The 20661-nt window shown below is 38.8% G+C and overlaps 2 pseudogenes; both read left to right on the plus strand.

The window, feature by feature from the left end:
- The first annotated feature begins 236 nt into the window (after window positions 1-236).
- LOC102283164 (olfactory receptor 4A47-like) lies at window positions 237-1304 on the plus strand (annotated as a pseudogene).
- Window positions 1305-2740: 1436 nt separating this feature from the next.
- On the plus strand, window positions 2741-18821 carry LOC138986849 (olfactory receptor 4A47-like; annotated as a pseudogene).
- Window positions 18822-20661: the final 1840 nt, after the last annotated feature.

Below are 20661 nucleotides of genomic sequence, written 5' to 3' on the forward strand. Positions count from 1 at the left end.
ATCAGTATGAAATTTTTCATCCTGTCATATATTACTAAGGGCAGAGAACTATGCCTTCTTCAACTTGGTAATCACAATATCTATGATGTATTTGACACTAATAAATTCTTACACATTCTTTTAATTGAATGAATAAATAAAAGATTAAATTTATAATGTATATAAAAATTTTCCTCCTTTTCTTTGTAGGTAAGCAGCTTCTAATAAGTGAAGAAGTCAGTTTCTGTACAGACTAGATGGAACCAGGAAGCAATATAACTTATTTTATCTTCCTGGGCCTCACACAGAACCCAAAGGAGCAGAAAGTCCTTTCTGTTCTGTTCTTATTTTTCTTCATTTTAACCATGGTTGGCAACATTCTCATTGTACTGACCGTAACTGTCAGTAAGACCCTGAACTCACCTATGTATTTCTTTCTTGCTAGTTTGCCATTTTTAGACCTAATTTATTCCTCTTCTATCTCCTCCAGGCTGATTTCAGATTTGTTCTTTGGGAAAAAAATACCATATCCTTTATTTTTTTTTTTTTTTTTTTTTTTTTTTTTATTTATTTTTTTTTTTTTTTTTAAAAAAATCACATTCCCCATCCTGAACCCTCCTCCCCTCCCAACCTTACCATTGGGCCTTCCCAGATCATCCAGCATCGTGCACTTTAAATCTTGCAAGACTCAGCTGTTTATGGAGCACTTTTTTGGTGGATCAGAGTTAATCCTTCTGTTGGTGATGGCCTAAGACTGCTATGCGGCACTCTGTAAGCCCTTGCATTATTTAGTGATCATGAGACAAGGGGTGTGTGTTGTGCTGCTGCTGGTGTCCTGGGTTGGACGTTGTCTACACTCAGTAACTCAACTTATCACTATTTATGGGCTCCCTTTCTGTGGTCCCAATGTCACTGATCACTTTACACGTGACGTATTTCCATTACTGAAATTGGTCTGTACTGACACCTATGTCATTGGTATCCTAGTTGTGGCCAATGGAGGACTGATGTGTATTATAGTGTTTCTGTTCTTATCTGTCTCCTATGGAGTCATCCTTCATTCTCCAAAAAACCTGAGTCAGGAAGGGAGGTGGAAAGCCCTCCAAACCTGTGGTTCCCACGTCACTGTGGTTGTCTGTTTCTTTGTTCCCTGTATTTTCATGTATGCAAGACCTGTTAAGACCTTCTCCATTAACAAATCGTTGAGTGTGTTTTATACAGTCATAACCCCCATGCTTAATCTATTAATCTACAGCCTAAGAAATTCTGAGTTGACTAATGTTATGAAGAGGCTCTGGAGAAGAAAAAGGCAAATCAAGTTTTAAATATGTGCATTATCCTTCATGAAGTAACAAATTAAGCAATAGGGCCAATCTATTTGGAATGTAAATATCATCATAAGTGCACCTTTTCTTTTTTTTTCTCAAGAAATTAAGATAATTATAATAAAGGATGAATTCTAAGTTTGTGCTATTAATAACAATTCCTTGCTATAATGTAAACTTCATAACATCTGGTTTAACATTACACTTAAATGGATGAATGCATTTACAGTAGGGTGTCAGTAACTAACATGTAGCACATTAGCTAATGAAATTATTTTAGAATTATCCTAATTTTAAATTAAATTTGTATTTACTTTTGTCACTTTCTTATTGTTAGTTTGATTTTAGTTCAGAACCTTCTCTATTTATTGTTTTTAGGGTATTACTTAAAATATTTAATGCTATATAGACCTTCTTTCAGAGAAGGAAATGGCACCCCACTCCAGTACTCTTGCCTGGAAAATCCCATGGAAGGAGGAGCCTGGACGGTTGAAGTCCATGGGGTCACTGAGGGTCGGACTCGACTGAGCAACTTCATTTTCACTTTTCACTTTCATGCATTGGAAAGGGAATGGCAACCCACTCCAGTGTTCTTGCCTGGAGAATCCCAGGGACGGGGGAGCCTGGTGGGCTGCCATCTATGGGGTTGCACAGAGTCGGACACGACTGAAGTGGCTTAGCAGTAGCAGTTATGAGTATGTTGTATTTATGTATACATTTGTATCTCTATATAGAAAAACCACTAGACTATTCAGGTATGACCTAAATCAAATCCCTTGTGATTATACAGTGGAAGTGAGAAATAGATTTAAGGGCCTAGATCTGATAGACAGAGTGCCTGATGAACTATGGAATGAGGTTCGTGACATTGTACAGGAGACAGGGATCAAGACCATCCCCATGGAAAAGAAATGCAAAAAAGCAAAATGGCTGTCTGGGGAGGCCTTAAAAATAGCTGTGAAAAGAAGAGAATTGAAAAGCAAATGAGAAAAGAAAAGATATAAGCATCTGAATGTAGAGTTCCAAAGAAGAGCACAAAGAGATAAGGAAGCCTTCTTCAGTGATCAATGCAAAGAAATAGAGGAAAACAACAGAATGGGAAAGACTAGAGATCTCTTGAAGAAACTTAGAGATACCAAGGGAAGATTTCATGCAAAGATGGGCTCGATAAAGGACAGAAATGGTATGGACCTAACAGAAGCAGAAGATATTAAGAAGAGGTGGTAAGAATACACAGAAGAACTGTACAAAAAAGATCTGCATGACGCAGATAATCACGATGGTGTGATCACTGACCTAGAGCCAGACATCCTGGAATGTGAAGTCAAGTGGGCCTTAGAAAGCATCACTACGAACAAAGCGAGTGGAGGTGATGGAATTCCAGTGGAGCTATTTCAAATCCTGAAAGATTATGCTGTGAAAGTGCTACACTAAATATGCCCAGAAAATTTGGAAAAGTCAGCAGTGGCCACAGGACTGGAAAAGGTCAGTTTTCATTCCAATCCCAAAGAAAGGCAATGCCAAAGAATGCTCAGACTACCACACAATTGCACTCATCTCACATGCTGGTAAAGTAATGCTCAAAATTCTCCAAGCCAGGCTTCAGCAATACATGAACTGTGGACTTCCAGATGTTCAAGCTGGTTTTAGAAAAGGCAGAGGAACCAGAAACCAAATTGCCAACATCTGCTGGATCATGGAAAAAGCAAAAGAGTTCCAGAAAAACATATCTTTCTGCTTTATTGACTATGCCAAAGCCTTTGACTGTGTGGATCACAATAAACTGTGGAAAATTCTGAAAGAGATGGGAATACCAGACCACCTGACCTGCCTCTTGAGAAAGTTGTATGCAGGTCAGGAAGCAACAGTTAGAACTGGACATGGAACAACAGACTGGCTCCAAATAGGAAAAGGAGTACATCAAGGCTGTATATTGTCACCATGCTTATTTAACTTATATGCAGAGTACATCATGAGAAGCGCTGGACTGGAATAAACACAAGCTGGAAAGAAGATTGCTGGGAGAAATATCAATAACCTCAGATATGCAGATGACACTACTCTTATTGCAGAAAGTGAAGAGGAACTAAAAAGCCTTTTGATGAAAGTAAAAGTGAAGAGTGAAAAAGTTGGCTTCAAGCTCAACATTCAGAAAACGAAGATCATGGCATCTGGTCCCATCACTTCATGGCAAATAGATGGGGAAACAGTGGAAACAGTGTCAGACTTTATTTTTCTGGGCTCCAAAATCAATGCAGATGGTGACTTCAGGCATGAAAGTAAAAGACATTTACTCCTTGGAAGGAAAGTTATGACCAACCTAGATAGCATATTCAAAAGCAGAGACATTACTTTGCCAACAAAGGTCCGTCTAGTCAAGGCTATGGTTTTTCCTGTGGTCATGTATGGATGTGAGAGTTGGACTGTGAAGAAAGCTGAGCGCTGAAGAATTGATGGTTTTGAACTGTGGTGTTGGAGAAGACCCTTGATAGTCCCTTGGACTGCAAGGAAATCCAACCAGTCCATTCTGAAGGAGATCAACCCTGGGATTTCTTTGGAAGTAGTGATGCTAAAGCTCAAACTTCAGTACTTTGGCCACCTCATGTGAAGTGTTGACTCATTGGAAAAGACTCTGATGCTGGGAGGGATTGGGGGCAGGAGGAGAAGGGGACGACAGAGGAAGATATGCCTGGATGGCATCACTGACTCGATGGACATGAATCTGAGTGAACTCCGGGACTTGGTGATGGATAGGGAAGCCCGACGTGCTGTGATTCATGTGGTCACAAAGGGTCGGACTCAACTGAGCGACTGAACTGAACTGAACTGATAGACATTACATTAATCTACTATAACATTATCTGGAGACAAATAATATAGTTTTATTATTAATGCCATCAATAAAAGTCTATGAATGAAGGATTGAATGGATGCAAATTAAAATTGGATGATTTTTACCTTAAAATTTGGTTACTATGTATACAATAATGACAGTATTGGTTAATTTGTGGGAAAATTACTCTTTAGTACACTACTTTTGGGGATAAAAGATGCTTCACGGATTTGATAACAAAGCTACAGAATCTATCAAATTTAAACATGTGCATATTTTTTGTTTATTTCTCTTGGTGATATAGATTTCTCCAAGAGAAACAAGTAAAGATGTCTGTAAGTAATGTTCATTGTTGCACTATATGTAAGGAGGAATAGTAGAAATAAAATAAATTTCAAGCAAAAATGTCCTGGTTAAAGGAATTGTGTTGTAAACATAAAAGGGAATGCTGCGTCACTTCAATCGTGTCTGACTCTGACCCCAGATACAGCAGCCCACCAGTCTCCGCCATCCCTGGGATTCTCCAGGCAAGAACACTGGAGTGGGTTGCCATTTCCTTCTCCAATAAAAGAGAATAATAGGTCGCAATTAAAATGAAGAAAACTTAATAAATAATGACAAAAAGTGACCACACAAACTTTAATCAAAATTTCAAGAATATTATAATATTTTATGTGCCTCCATATAGAGTAAAACCTGTAAATGATAGTACATAGGTCTACACACAAAAGCACATCTAAAGAGTGTGCACTAACTTGTTAATAGAGTGTTGTTTGAGTGTTTATCGTTGGGAGAGGTCCTTTGACTTTAAACTTTCTTTTACTCTGTGTATATAAATTGTTTCCACAGTCCATGTTACTATAAAACTCTAATTGTAAAACATAGGCAGAATACTATTGCAAGATCTTTTTTTTGAGCCACCAGGTATAGTAATGAACAATAAAACATAAATTAAAAAGTGGAATCTAGTTAAACTAAAAAACCTTTCACATAAAAGGAAACTGTAAGTAAAAAAAAGACAGCTCTCAGAATGGGAGAAAATATTTGCAAACTAACTAATCAAACAAGGAATCAATCTCCAAAATAAGCAAATAGCTCCTATAGTTCAATATCAAAATAAATTAACAACCCAGTCAACAAATGGGTTCAGTTCAGGCGCTCAGTCCTGTCAGACTCTCCGACCCCATGGACTGCAGCACACCAGGCCTCCGTGTCCATCACCAACTGCTGGAGCTTGCTTCAACTCATGTCCACCGAGTCAGTGATGCCATCCAACCATCTCATCCTCTGTCAGCCCCTTCTTTTCCTGCCTTCAAACTTTCCCAGCATCGGGGTCTTTTCCAAGGAGTCAGTTCTTTGCATCAGGTGGCCAAAGTATCGGAGTTTCAGTTTCAACATCAGTCCTTCCAATGAATACCCAGGACTGATCTCCTTTAGAATGGACTGGTTGGATCTCCTTGCAATACAAGGGACTCTCAAGACTCTTCTCCAACAACACAGTTCAAAAGCATCAATTCTTTGATTCCCAGCCTTCTTTATAGTCCAGCTCTCAGATCCATACATGACTTCTGGAAAAACAATAGCTTGACTAAATGGACCTTTGTCAGCAAAGTCAGGTCTCTGGTTTTTAATATGCTGTCTAGGTTGGGCATAGCTTTTCTTCCAAGGAGCAAGCATCTTTTAATTTCATGGCTGCAGTCACCATCTGCAGTGATTTTGGAGCCCCCCCCCCCAAAAAATAAAACCTGTCACTGTTTCCATTGTTTCCCCATCTATTTGCCATGAAGTGATGGGACCAGATGCCATGATCTTCATTTTCTGAATGTTGAGGTTTAAGCCATAGTTTTCACTCTCCACTTTCACTTTCATTAAGAGGCTTTTTTGTTCCCCTTCACTTTCTGCCATAACGGTGGTGCCACCTGTATATCTGAGGTTATTGATATTTCTCCCGGCAATCTTCATTCCAGATTGTGCTTCTTCCAGTCCAGTGTTTCTCATGATGTACTCTGCATATAAGTTAAATAAGCATGGTGACAATATACAGCCTTGCATACTCCTTTTCCTATTTGGAACCAGTCTGTTGTTCCATGTCCAGTTCTAACTGCTGCTTCCTGACCTGCATACAGAATTCTCAAGAGGCAGGTCAGGTGGTCTGGTATTCCCATCTCTTTCAGAATTATCCACAGTTTATTGTGATTCACACAGTCAAAGGCTTTGGCTTAGTCAGTAAAGCAGAAAGAGATGTTTTTCTGGAACTCTCTTGCCTTTTCCATGATCCAGCAGATGTTGGCAATTTGGTCTCTGGTTCCTCTGCCTTTTCTAAAACCAGCTTGAACATCTGGAAGTTTCATGGTTCATGTATTGCTGAAGCCTGGCTTTGAGAATATTGAGCATTACTTTACTAGTAATTGCACTAGATGAGTGCAAATTGTGCAGTAGTTTGAGCATTCTTTGGCATTGCCTTTCTTTGGTATTGAATGAAAACTGAGCTTTTCCAGTCCTGTGGCCATTGCTGAGTTTTCCAAATTTGCTGGCATATTGAGTGCAACACTTTCACAGCATCATCTTTCAGGATTTGAAATAGCTCCACTGGAATTCCATCACCTCCACTCGCTTTGTTCGTAGTGATGCTGTCTAAGGCCCACTTGACTTCACATTCCAGGATGTCTGGCTCTAGGTCAGTGATCACACCATCGTGATTATCTGGGTTGTGAAGATCTTTTTTGTACAGTTCTTCTGTGTATTCTTGCCACCTCTTCTTAATATCTTCTGCTTCTGTTAGGTCCATACCATTTCTGTCCTTTATCGAGCCCATCTTTGCATGAAAAATTCCCTTGGTCTTACAAATACCTGTGAAAAGAAGAGAAGCAAAAAGCAAAGGAGCAAAGGAAAGATTTATATATATCAGATTTATATAAATATTTTTTATATATCATCTGAATGCAGAGTTCCAAAGAATAGCAGGAATAGATAAGAAAGCCTTCCTCAGAGATCAATGCAAAGAAATAGAGGAAAAAAACAGAAAGGGAAAGACTAGAGATCTCTTCAAGAAACTTATAGATACCAAGGGAATATTTCATGCAAAGATGGGCTCGATAAAGGACAGAAATGGTATGGACCTAATAGAAGCAGAAGATATTAAGAAGAGGTGGCAAGAATACACAGATGAACTGTACCAAAAAGATATTCATGACCCAGATAATCATGATGGTGTGGTCACTCCCCTAGAGCCAGACATCCTGGAATGTGAAGTCAAGAGGGCCTTAGAAAGCATCACTATGAACAAAGCTAGTTGAGGTAATGGAATTCCAGTGGAGCTATTTCAAATCCTGAAAGATTATGCTGTGAAAGTGTTGCACTCAATATGCCAGCCAATTTGGAAAACTCAGCAGTGACCACAGCACTGGAAAAGGTCAGTTTTCATTCCAATCCCAAAGAAAGGCAATGCCAAAGAATGCTCAAACTACCACACAATTGCACTCATCTCACATGCTAGTAAAGTAATGCTCAAAATTCTCTAAGCCAGGCTTCAGCAGTATGTGAACCGTGAACTTCCAGATGTTTAAGCTGGTTTTAGAAAAGGCAGAGGAACCAGAGACCAAATTGCCAACATCTACTGGATCATGGAAAAAGCAACAGAGTTCCAGAAAAACATCTCTTTCTTCTTTATTGACTAAGCCAAAGCCTTTGACTGTGTGAATCACAATAAACTGTGGAAAATTCTGAAAGAGGTGGGAATACCAAACCACCTGACCTGCCTCTTGAGAAAGTTGTATGCAGGTCAGGAAGCAACACTTAGAACTGGACATGGAACAACAGACTGGTTCCAAATAGGAAAAGGAGTATGTGAAGGCTGTATATCGTCACCATGCTTATTTAACTTATATGCAGAGTACATCATGAGAAGCGCTGGACTGGAATAAACACAAGCTGGAAAGAAGATTGCTGGGAGAAATATCAATAACCTCAGATATGCAGATGACACTACTCTTATTGCAGAAAGTGAAGAGGAACTAAAAGCCTTTTGATGAAAGTAAAAGTGAAGAGTGAAAAAGTTGGCTTCAAGCTCAACATTCAGAAAACGAAGATCATGGCATCTGGTCCCATCACTTCATGGCAAATAGATGGGAAACAGTGGAAACAGTGTCAGACTTTATTTTTCTGGGCTCCAAAATCAATGCAGATGGTGACTTCAGGCATGAAAGTAAAAAGACATTTACTCTTTGGAAGGAAAGTTATGACCAACCTAGATAGCATATTCAAAAGCAGAGACATTACTTTGCCAACAAAGGTCCGTCTAGTCAAGGCTATGGTTTTTCCTGTGGTCATGTATGGATGTGAGAGTTGGACTGTGAGAAAGCTGAGCGCTGAAGAATTGATGGTTTTGAACTGTGGTGTTGGAGAAGACCCTTGATAGTCCCTTGGACTGCAAGGAAATCCAACCAGTCCATTCTGAAGGAGATCAACCCTGGGATTTCTTTGGAAGTAGTGATGCTAAAGCTCAAACTTCAGTACTTTGGCCACCTCATGTGAAGTGTTGACTCATTGGAAAAGACTCTGATGCTGGGAGGATTGGGGCAGGAGGAGAAGGGGACGACAGAGGAAGATATGCCTGGATGGCATCACTGACTCGATGGACATGAATCTGAGTGAACTCCGGGACTTGGTGATGGATAGGGAAGCCTGACGTGCTGTGATTCATGTGGTCACAAAGGTCGGACTCAACTGGCGACTGAACTGAACTGAACTGATAGACATTACATTAATCTACTATAACATTATCTGGAGACAAATAATATAGTTTTATTATTAATGCCATCAATAAAAGTCTATGAATGAAGGATTGAATGGATGCAAATTAAAATTGGATGATTTTTACCTTAAAATTTGGTTACTATGTATACAATAATGACAGTATTGGTTAATTTGTGGGAAAATTACTCTTTAGTACACTACTTTTGGGGATAAAAGATGCTTCACGGATTTGATAACAAAGCTACAGAATCTATCAAATTTAAACATGTGCATATTTTTTGTTTATTTCTCTTGGTGATATAGATTTCTCCAAGAGAAACAAGTAAAGATGTCTGTAAGTAATGTTCATTGTTGCACTATATGTAAGGAGGAATAGTAGAAATAAAATAAATTTCAAGCAAAAATGTCCTGGTTAAAGGAATTGTGTTGTAAACATAAAAGGGAATGCTGCGTCACTTCAATCGTGTCTGACTCTGACCCCAGATACAGCAGCCCACCAGTCTCCGCCATCCCTGGGATTCTCCAGGCAAGAACACTGGAGTGGGTTGCCATTTCCTTCTCCAATAAAAGAGAATAATAGGTCGCAATTAAAATGAAGAAAACTTAATAAATAATGACAAAAAGTGACCACACAAACTTTAATCAAAATTTCAAGAATATTATAATATTTTATGTGCCTCCATATAGAGTAAAACCTGTAAATGATAGTACATAGGTCTACACACAAAAGCACATCTAAAGAGTGTGCACTAACTTGTTAATAGAGTGTTGTTTGAGTGTTTATCGTTGGGAGAGGTCCTTTGACTTTAAACTTTCTTTTACTCTGTGTATATAAATTGTTTCCACAGTCCATGTTACTATAAAACTCTAATTGTAAAACATAGGCAGAATACTATTGCAAGATCTTTTTTTGAGCCACCAGGTATAGTAATGAACAATAAAACATAAATTAAAAAGTGGAATCTAGTTAAACTAAAAAACCTTTCACATAAAAGGAAACTGTAAGTAAAAAAAAGACAGCTCTCAGAATGGGAGAAAATATTTGCAAACTAACTAATCAAACAAGGAATCAATCTCCAAAATAAGCAAATAGCTCCTATAGTTCAATATCAAAATAAATTAACAACCCAGTCAACAAATGGGTTCAGTTCAGGCGCTCAGTCCTGTCAGACTCTCCGACCCCATGGACTGCAGCACACCAGGCCTCCGTGTCCATCACCAACTGCTGGAGCTTGCTTCAACTCATGTCCACCGAGTCAGTGATGCCATCCAACCATCTCATCCTCTGTCAGCCCCTTCTTTTCCTGCCTTCAATCTTTCCCAGCATCGGGGTCTTTTTCCAAGGAGTCAGTTCTTTGCATCAGGTGGCCAAAGTATTGGAGTTTCAGTTTCAACATCAGTCCTTCCAATGAATACCCAGGACTGATCTCCTTTAGAATGGACTGGTTGGATCTCCTTGCAATACAAGGGACTCTCAAGACTCTTCTCAACAACACAGTTCAAAAGCATCAATTCTTTGATTCCCAGCCTTCTTTATAGTCCAGCTCTCAGATCCATACATGACTTCTGGAAAAACAATAGCTTGACTAAATGGACCTTTGTCAGCAAAGTCAGGTCTCTGGTTTTTAATATGCTGTCTAGGTTGGGCATAGCTTTTCTTCAAGGAGCAAGCATCTTTTAATTTCATGGCTGCAGTCACCATCTGCAGTGATTTTGGAGCCCCCCAAAAAATAAAACCTGTCACTGTTTCCATTGTTTCCCCATCTATTTGCCATGAAGTGATGGGACCAGATGCCATGATCTTCATTTTCTGAATGTTGAGTTTAAGCCATAGTTTTCACTCTCCACTTTCACTTTCATTAAGAGGCTTTTTGTTCCTCTTCACTTTCTGCCATAACGGTGGTGCCACCTGTATATCTGAGGTTATTGATATTTCTCCCGGCAATCTTCATTCCAGATTGTGCTTCTTCCAGTCCAGTGTTTCTCATGATGTACTCTGCATATAAGTTAAATAAGCATGGTGACAATATACAGCCTTGCATACTCCTTTTCCTATTTGGAACCAGTCTGTTGTTCCATGTCCAGTTCTAACTGCTGCTTCCTGACCTGCATACAGAATTCTCAAGAGGCAGGTCAGGTGGTCTGGTATTCCCATCTCTTTCAGAATTATCCACAGTTTATTGTGATTCACACAGTCAAAGGCTTTGGCTTAGTCAGTAAAGCAGAAAGAGATGTTTTTCTGGAACTCTCTTGCCTTTTCCATGATCCAGCAGATGTTGGCAATTTGGTCTCTGGTTCCTCTGCCTTTTCTAAAACCAGCTTGAACATCTGGAAGTTCATGGTTCATGTATTGCTGAAGCCTGGCTTGGAGAATATTGAGCATTACTTTACTAGTAATTGCACTAGATGAGTGCAAATTGTGCAGTAGTTTGAGCATTCTTTGGCATTGCCTTTCTTTGGTATTGGAATGAAAACTGACTTTTCCAGTCCTGTGGCCATTGCTGAGTTTTCCAAATTTGCTGGCATATTGAGTGCAACACTTTCACAGCATCATCTTTCAGGATTTGAAATAGCTCCACTGGAATTCCATCACCTCCACTCGCTTTGTTCGTAGTGATGCTGTCTAAGGCCCACTTGACTTCACATTCCAGGATGTCTGGCTCTAGGTCAGTGATCACACCATCGTGATTATCTGGGTTGTGAAGATCTTTTTTGTACAGTTCTTCTGTGTATTCTTGCCACCTCTTCTTAATATCTTCTGCTTCTGTTAGGTCCATACCATTTCTGTCCTTTATCGAGCCCATCTTTGCATGAAAAATTCCCTTGGTCTTACAAATACCTGTGAAAAGAAGAGAAGCAAAAAGCAAAGGAGCAAAGGAAAGATTTATATATATCAGATTTATATAAATATTTTTTTATATATCATCTGAATGCAGAGTTCCAAAGAATAGCAGGAATACACAGCACTGAAAAGGTCAGTTTTCATTCCAATCCCAAAGAAAGGCAATGCCAAGAATGCTCAAACTACCACACAATTGCACTCATCTCACATGCTAGTAAAGTAATGCTCAAAATTCTCCAAGCCAGGCTTTCAGCAATATGTGAACCGTGAACTTCCAGATGTTCAAGCTGGTTTTAGAAAAGGCAGAGGAACCAGAGACCAAATTGCCAACATCTACTGGATCATGGAAAAAGCAACAGAGTTCCAGAAAAACATCTCTTTCTTCTTTATTGACTAAGCCAAAGCCTTTGACTGTGTGAATCACAATAAACTGTGGAAAATTCTGAAAGAGGTGGGAATACCAAACCACCTGACCTGCCTCTTGAGAAAGTTGTATGCAGGTCAGGAAGCAACACTTAGAACTGGACATGGAACAACAGACTGGTTCCAAATAGGAAAAGGAGTATGTGAAGGCTGTATATCGTCACCATGCTTATTTAACTTATATGCAGAGTACATCATGACAAACGATGGACTCAAAGAAACACAATCTGGAATGAAGATTGCCGGGAGAAATATCAATAACCTCAGATATGCGGATGACACCACCCTTATGGCAGAAAGTGAAGAGGTACTAAAAAGCCTCTTGATGAAAGTGAAAGTGGAGAGTGAAAAAGTTGGCTTCAAGCTCAACATTCAGAAAACGAAGATCATGGCATCTGGTCCCATCACTTCATGGGAAATAGATGGGGAAATAGTGGAAACAGTGTCAGACTTTATTCTTTTGGGCTCCAAAATCACTGCAGATGGTGACTGCAGCCATGAAATTAAAAGACGTTTACTACTTGGAAGAAAAGTTATGACCAACCTAGATAGCATATTCCGAAGCAGAGACATTACTTTGCCAACAAATGTCTGTCTAGTCAAGGCTATGGTTTTTCCAGTGGTCATGTATGGATGTGAGAGTTGGGCTGTGAAGACAGCTGAGCACTGAAGAATTGATGCTTTTGAAGTGTGGTGTTGGAGAAGACTCTTGAGAGTCCCTTGGACTGCAAGTAAATCCAACCAGTCCATTCTGAAGGAGATCAACCCTGGGATTTCTTTGGATGGAATGATGCTAAAGCTGAAACTCCAGTACTTTGGCCACCTCATGCATAGGGTTGCCTCATTGGAAAAGACTCTGATGCTGAGAGGAATTGGGGGCAGGAGGAGGAGGGGACGATAGAGGATATGACGGCTGGATGGCATCACTGACTTGATGGACGTGAGTCTGAGTGAACTCCGGGGGTTGGTGATGAACAGGTAGGCCTGGCGTGCTGCAATTCATGGGGTTGTAAAGAGTCGGACATGACTGAGTGACTGAACTGAACTGAACTGATAGTGTTTTCTATACTGGCTGAAATAATTTGCATTCTTATCAGCAGTATAGAAGGGAAAATACCTTTTTATTTTGGAAAAATTTAAATGTAGGTTTATAAATAGTAGATTGATAACCAATTACAGATGTCAAAAATTGGAAATGTTGCTTATACAAGTTTGAAAATTAAAGTAGAGTTATAGCTGCAGACACAAAATTTGACTAATGAAACATTTGCTCGTCAGGAAAAGGAGGAATGTCCAACTAAGAGCCCTCAGAAAGAAGTCTCAGAGTTCTCAGACAATTAAGGGCAGTGACCATCTATTCATAGTTTGATCTACTCACACTGAATGTGTAAAGTAGCTTGTGTGGGTCTCAATATTACATCTTTGTGATATAATATCACATCTTTTCATGGAATTCCTTTTCTATTTTCCTGTTCTTTCTCTATTTCTTTAAAACTCAGCTAAAGCTGATTTCTCAAAGAAACTTTCCCTGATTTAAGATTGATTGATTCTTTTTATACTATTACATTTGCATTTTGTGAATATTCTTTTTTTCTTTTACTTTTTATTTTTTTAAAATATACATTTATTTATTTTAATTAGAGGTTAATTACTTTACAATATTGTATTGGTTTTGGCATACATCAAGATGCATCCCTCACAGGTATACACTTGTTCCCCATCCAGAACCCCCCTCCCTCCTCCCTCCCCGTACTATCCCTCTGGGTCGTCCCAGTGCACCAGCCCCAAGCAACCAGTATCACGCATCGAACTTGGACTGGTGATTCATTTCATATATGATATTATACATGTTTCAATGCCATTCTCCCAAATCACCCCACCCTCACCCTCTCCCACAGAGTCCAAAAGATTGTTCTATACATCTGTGTTTCTTTTACTCTCTCACATACAGGGTTGTCATTACCATCTTTCTAAATTTAATATATATGCATTAGCATACTATTTTTATGTTTTTCTTTGTGGCTTACTTCCCTCTGTATAATAGGCTCCAGTTTCATCCACCTCATTAGAACTGATTCAAATGTATTATTTTTAATGGCTGAGTAATACTCCATTGTGTATATGTACCACAGCTTTCTTAACCATTCTTCTGCTGATGGACATCTAGGTTGCTTCCATGTCCTGGCTATTATAAACAGTGCTGCAATAAACATTGTGGTACACATCTCTCTTTCAATTCTGGTTTTCTCGGTGTGTATGCCCAGCAGTGGGATTGCTGGATCATAAGGCAGTTCTATTTCCAGTTTTTTAAGGAATCTCCACACTGTTCTCCATAGTGGCTGTACTAGTTTGCATTCCCACCAATAGTGTAAGAGGGTTCCCTTTTCTCCACAACCTGTCCAGCATTTATTGCTTGTAGGCTTTTGGATCACAGCCATTCTGACTGGCATGAAATGGTAACTCATTGTGGTTTTGATTTGCATTTCTCTGATAATGAGTGATGTTGAGCATCTTTCCATGTGTTTGTTAGCCATCTGTATGTCTTCTTTAGAGAGATGTCTGTTTAGTTCTTTGGCCCATTTTTGATTGGGTCGTTTATTTTTCTGGAATTGAGCTGCTTGTATATTTTTGAGATTAGTTGTTTGTCTGTTGCTTCATTTGCTATTATTTTCTCCCATTCTGAAGGCTGTCTTTTCACCTTGCTAATAGTTTCCTTTGTTGTGCAGAAGCTTTTAAGTTTAATTAGGTCCCATTTGTTTATTTTTGCTTTTATTTCCAATATTCTTGGAGGTGGGTCATAGAGGATCCTGCTGTGATGTATGTCAGAGAGTGTTTTGCCTATGTTCTCCTCTAGGAGTTTTATAGTTTCTGGTCTTACACTTAGATCTTTAATCCATTTTGAGTTTATTTTTGTGTATGGTGTTAGAAAGTGTTCTAGTTTCATTCTTTTACAAGTGGTTGACAAGTTCTCCCAGCACCAATTGTTAAAGAGATTGTCTAATCCATTGTATATTCTTGCCTCCTGTATCAAAGATAAAGTGTCCATAGGTGCGTGGATTTATCTCTGGGCTTTCTACTTTGTTCCATTGATCTATATTTCTGTCTTTGTGCCAGAACCATAATGATGGCACTTATTACATGCGTCTGGAATTGTCTGATCTCTCATTATGCATCATAGCACTGAGGGAAGGAAACTGTACCTTATTTGATTTGATAATTAAAATGTCCATAACACATTGGACACAAATAGATACTCCATCAGTTCAGTTCAGTTCAGTCTCTCAGTTGTGTCCAACTTTGCAAACTCATGAATTGCAGCACACCAGGCCTCCCTGTCCATCACTGACTCCCAGAGTTCACTCAAACTCACGTCCATCGAGTGGGTGATGTCAACCAGCCATCTTATACTCTGTGGTCCCCTTCTCCTCCTGTCCCCAATCCCTTCCAGCATCAGAGTCTTTTCCAATGAGTCAATTCTTTGCATGAGGTGGCCAAAGTACTGGAGTTTCAGATTTAGCATCGTTCTTTCCAAAGAACACCCAGGACTGATCTCCTTTAGAATGGACTGGTGGAATCTCCTTGCAGTCTAAGGGACTCTTAAGAGTCTTCTCCAACACCACAGTTCAAAAACATCAATTCTTTGGTGCTCAGCATTCTTCACAGTCCAACTCGCACATCCATACATGACCACTGGAAGTACCATAGCCTTGACTAGATGTACCTTTGTTGGCAAAATAATGTCTCTGCCTTTTAATATGCTGTCTAGGTTGGTCATAACTTTCCTTCCAAGGAGTAATCATCTTTTAATTTCATGGCTGCAGTCCCCATCTGTAGTGATTTTGGAGCCCAGAAAAATAAAGTCTGACAGTTTCCCCATCTATTTCCCATCCAATGTTTCCCCATCTATTTCCCATCTATTTCCCATGAAGTGATGGGACCAGATGCCATGATCTTCGTTTTCTGAATGTTGAGCTTTAAGCCAACGTTTTCACTCTCCTCTTTCATTTTCATCAAGAGGCTTTTTAGTTCCTCTTCACTTTCTGTCGTAAGGGTGGTGTCATCTGTATATCTGAGATTATTGATATTTCTCCCAGCAATCTTGATTCCAGCTTGTGCTTCTTCCAGCCCAGCATTTCTCATGATGTACTCTGCATAGAAGTTAAATAAGCATGGTGGCAATATACAGTCTTGACGTACTCCTTTTCCTATTTGGAACCAGTCTGTTGTTCCATGTTCAGTTCTAACTGTTGCTTCCTGACCTGCATACAAATTTCTCAAGACAGGTCAGGTGGTCTGGTATTCCCATCTCTTTCAGAATTTTCCACAGTTTATTGTGATCCACACAGTCGAAGGCTTTGGCATAGTCAATAAAGCAGAAAAGGATGTTTTTCTGGAACTCTTTTGCTTTTTAGGTGATCCACTGCATGTTGGAAATTTGATCTCTGGTTCCTCTCCCTTGTTTAAAACCAGCTTGAACATCTGGAAGTTCACCGTTCATGTACTGCTGAAGCATAGCTTGGAGAATTTTGAACGTTACTTTACTAGCATGTGAGATGAGTGCAATTGTGTGGTAGTTTGAGCATTCTTTGGCATTGCCTTTCTTTGGGATTGGAATGAAAACGCATTTTTCAGTCCTGTGGCCACTGCTGACTTTTCCAAATTTGCTGGCATATTGAGTGCAACACTTTCACAGCATCATCTTTCAGGATTTGAAATAGCTTAACTGGAATTCCATCACCTCCACTAGCTTTGTTCATAATGATGCTTTCTAAGGCCCACTTGACTTCACATTCCAGGATGTCTGGCTCTAGGTCAGTGATCACACCATCGTGATTATCTGGGTCATGAAGATCTTTTTTGTACAATTCTTCTGTGTATTCTTGCCCCTTCTTCTCTTCTGCTTCTGTTAGGTCCATACCATTTCTGTCCTTTATCGAGCCCATCTTTGCATGAAATGTTCCCTTGGTATCTCTAATTTTCTTGAAGAGATCTCTAGTCTTTCCCATTCTGTTGTTTTCCTCTATTTCTTTGCATTGATCGCTGAGGAAGGCTTTTTTATCTCTTCTTGCTATTCTTTGGAACTCTACATTCAGATGTTTATATCTTTCCTTTTCTCCTTTGCTTTTTGCTTCTCTTCTTTTCACAGCTATTTGTAAGGCCTCCCCAGACAGTCATTTTGCTTTTTTGCTTTTCTTTTCCATGGGGATGGTCTTGATCCCTGTCTCCTATACAATGTCATGAACCTCCATCTATAGTTCTTTAGGCATTCTATCTGTCAGATCTTGCTCCTTTAATCTATTTCTCACTTCCATGGTATAGTCATAAGGAGTTTTATTTAGATCATTCCTGAATGATATAGTGGTTTTCCCTACTTTCTTCAATTTCAGTCTGAATTTGGCAATAAGGAGTTCATGATCTGAGCCACAGTCAGATCCTCGTCTTGTTTTTGGTGACTGTATAGAGCTTCTCCATCTTTGGCTGCAAAAAATATAATCAATCTGATTTCGGTGTTGACCATCTGGTGATGTCCATGTGTAGAGTCTTCTCTTTTGCTGTTGGAAAAGGGTGTTTGCTATGACCATACACGTGGTTAAAATTGAATGAATAAAAAAGATGGAAACTTGCAATGTATTTAATTTTTTTTTCACCTTGATTTGTAGATGAACTGCTTCAAACATGTAAACTCAGCTCCAGAAATGGCAACCCACTCCAGTATTCTTGACTGGAGAATCCCATGGATAGAGGAGCCTGTCAGGCTACAGTCCATGTGGTCCCAAGTGTTGGACACGACTTAGCGACTTAACTACTAGTAACTGCTTCAGCTCCTGTACAGACTAGATGGAACCGAGGAACAATGTAATGTATTTTGTCCTCCTGGGCCTCACACAGGATCCAAAGGAACAGAAAGTTGTTTTTGCTATATTCTTGCTCTTCTACACTTTGACTCTTGTGGGAAACTGTGACTCTAGCTGTCAGTAAGACCCTGAAGTCACCAATCCACTTTTTTCTTGCTAGCTTATCATTTATGGATGCACTTATTCCTCTTCCATTTCTCCCATTTTAATTTTAGATCTGTTCCTTGAAGGAAATATCATATCCTTTAAATGTTGCATGACTCAGCTATTCATGGAGCATTTTTTTGGTGGATCAGAAATTGCAGTTCTGTTGGTCATGGCCTGTGACTGCTTGTAAGCCCTTGCATTACTTGGTTATTATGAAACAGTGGGTGTGTGTTGTGCTGCACGTAATGTGCTATGTGGGAGGTTTTCTGCATGTCATTGATCATTTTATGAGTGACATGTTCTCTGTATTGAAACTCGTCTGTACTGACACCTATGTCATTGGCATCTTAGTGGTGGCCAATGGAAGACTGACCTCTGCTATAGTGTTTCTGCTCTTACTCTTCTCCTATGGAGTCATCCTGCAGTCTCTGAAGAACCTGAGTCAGGAAGGGAGGTCGAAAGTTTTCCAGATCTGTGGTTCCCACATCACTGTGATTTTCTGCTTATTTGTTCCCTGTATTTTCATGTATGCAAGACCTGCTAAGATCTTTCCCACTGAAAAATCATTGAGTGTGTTTTATACAGTCATAACCCCCATGCTGAATCCATTAAACTACACTCTGAGAAACTCAGAGATGATGGATGCTATGAGGTTACTCTGAAAAAAAAAAAAAAAGGGAAATTAACTATTGAATAAGTTCATTATTTTGGCCAAATTCCAAAAGTTCAATATCTTCATAAATCTGAAGTAAACTGTTTCTGTCTTTGAAGGATTTACAGTAATTATTGTTGAAGAATGAACTATATGTTCATGTGATTTACAATAGTTTCCCTGGAAGAATGTAAACTGTATAAAATCTGGTTTATCACTGTACCTGCAAAGATGGAATGTCTTTACAGTAGGGAGTCAATAAGCAATATATAATGAAGTAATCAGCATTTTCATACTATTACAGTAATTACTAATTTATTAATTTACTTTTACTACTTTTTCATAATTTTATTTCAAATCAGATTGTTGTCTTTAATTTCATTCATTTATTGTATTAGTTAAAATATTTAATGATATGCTGATTAACCTCTGTGTTCAATTTTATTTACCTTACATATGAAATTTTTGTGTAATATTTTAATTTCTTAGATAAATATTGAAGGTATGTTGAATAATAATAAATAGTAAAAGCAGAATATTTATAAAATGGAATAGTGCAGAATAAACCCCTGCCCCATCTTAAACCAGTGTCTCCCAGTCCTTCCCAATGCAGTCTCTATACTCTGTGCCTGAGATTGTTTAGGCAATCACCTTTGCCAATACAGCATATTTCAAATATATGTTGTATTTATGTCTTTGTATGTAACTTTTGCATTTTACTGCTCAGTCTCAAGATCTTTGCATATCAGTCTATATAGATCTAGCTGGTTCTCAGTAGTCTCATGCTCTTAACTTTATGACAAGACACTAACAATGAAGTATCCAGTCCTCTTTATATTTCCTCATATTTTTCTATAATAAGTAATTCTGCAGTTAACTCTTTTTGTGATATTTAAAGTATGGTTCCTAGCAGTGGAATCATGAGTCAATTGGATATCTATAGGACATTTCACCCCTCGAAAAATGAATTTCACCTTTTTCTCAAGCACACATGGAACCTTCTCCAGGATAGATTACATCCTGGGCCATAAAGCTAGCCTTGCTAAATTCAAAAAAATAGAAATCATTCCAAGCATCTTTTCTGACCACAATGCAGTAAGATTAGATCTCAATTACAGGAGAAAAACTATTAAAAATTCCAACATATGGAGGATGAACAACATCCTGCTGAATAACCAATAAATCACAGAAGAAATCAAAAAAGAAATCAAAATTTGCATAGAAACGAATGAAAATGAAAACACAACAACCCAAAACCTGTGGGACACAGTAAAAGCAGTCATAAGGGGAAAGTTCATAGCAATACAGGCACACCTCAAGAAACAAGAAAAAGTCAAATAAATAACCTAACTCTACACCTAAAGCAACTACAAAAGGAAGAAATGAAGAACCCCAGGGTTAGTAGAAGGAAAGAAATCTTAAACATTAGAGCAGAAATAAATGCAAAAGAAACAAAAGAGACCATAGCAAAAATCAACAAAGCCAAAAGCTGGTTCTTTGAAAGGATAAATAAAATTGATAAACCATTAGCCAGACTCATCAAGAAACAAAGGGAGAAAAATCAAATCAATAAAATTAGAAATGAAAACGGAGAGATCACAACAGACAACACAGAAATACAAAGGATCATAAGAGACTACTATCAACAATTATATGCCAATAAAATGGACAACAAGGAAGAAATGGACAAATTCTTAGAAAAGTACAACTTTCCAAAACTCGACCAGGAAGAAATAGAAAACCTTAACAGACCCATCACAAGCACAGAAATTGAAACTGTAATGAAAAAATCTTCCAGCAAACAAAAGCCCAGGTCCAGACGGCTTCACAGCTGAATTCTACCAAAAATT

The sequence above is a fragment of the Bos mutus genome, unplaced genomic scaffold (genome assembly GCF_027580195.1).
Source record: "Bos mutus isolate GX-2022 unplaced genomic scaffold, NWIPB_WYAK_1.1 CTG216, whole genome shotgun sequence".
Classification (NCBI taxonomy): Eukaryota; Metazoa; Chordata; class Mammalia; order Artiodactyla; family Bovidae; genus Bos; species Bos mutus.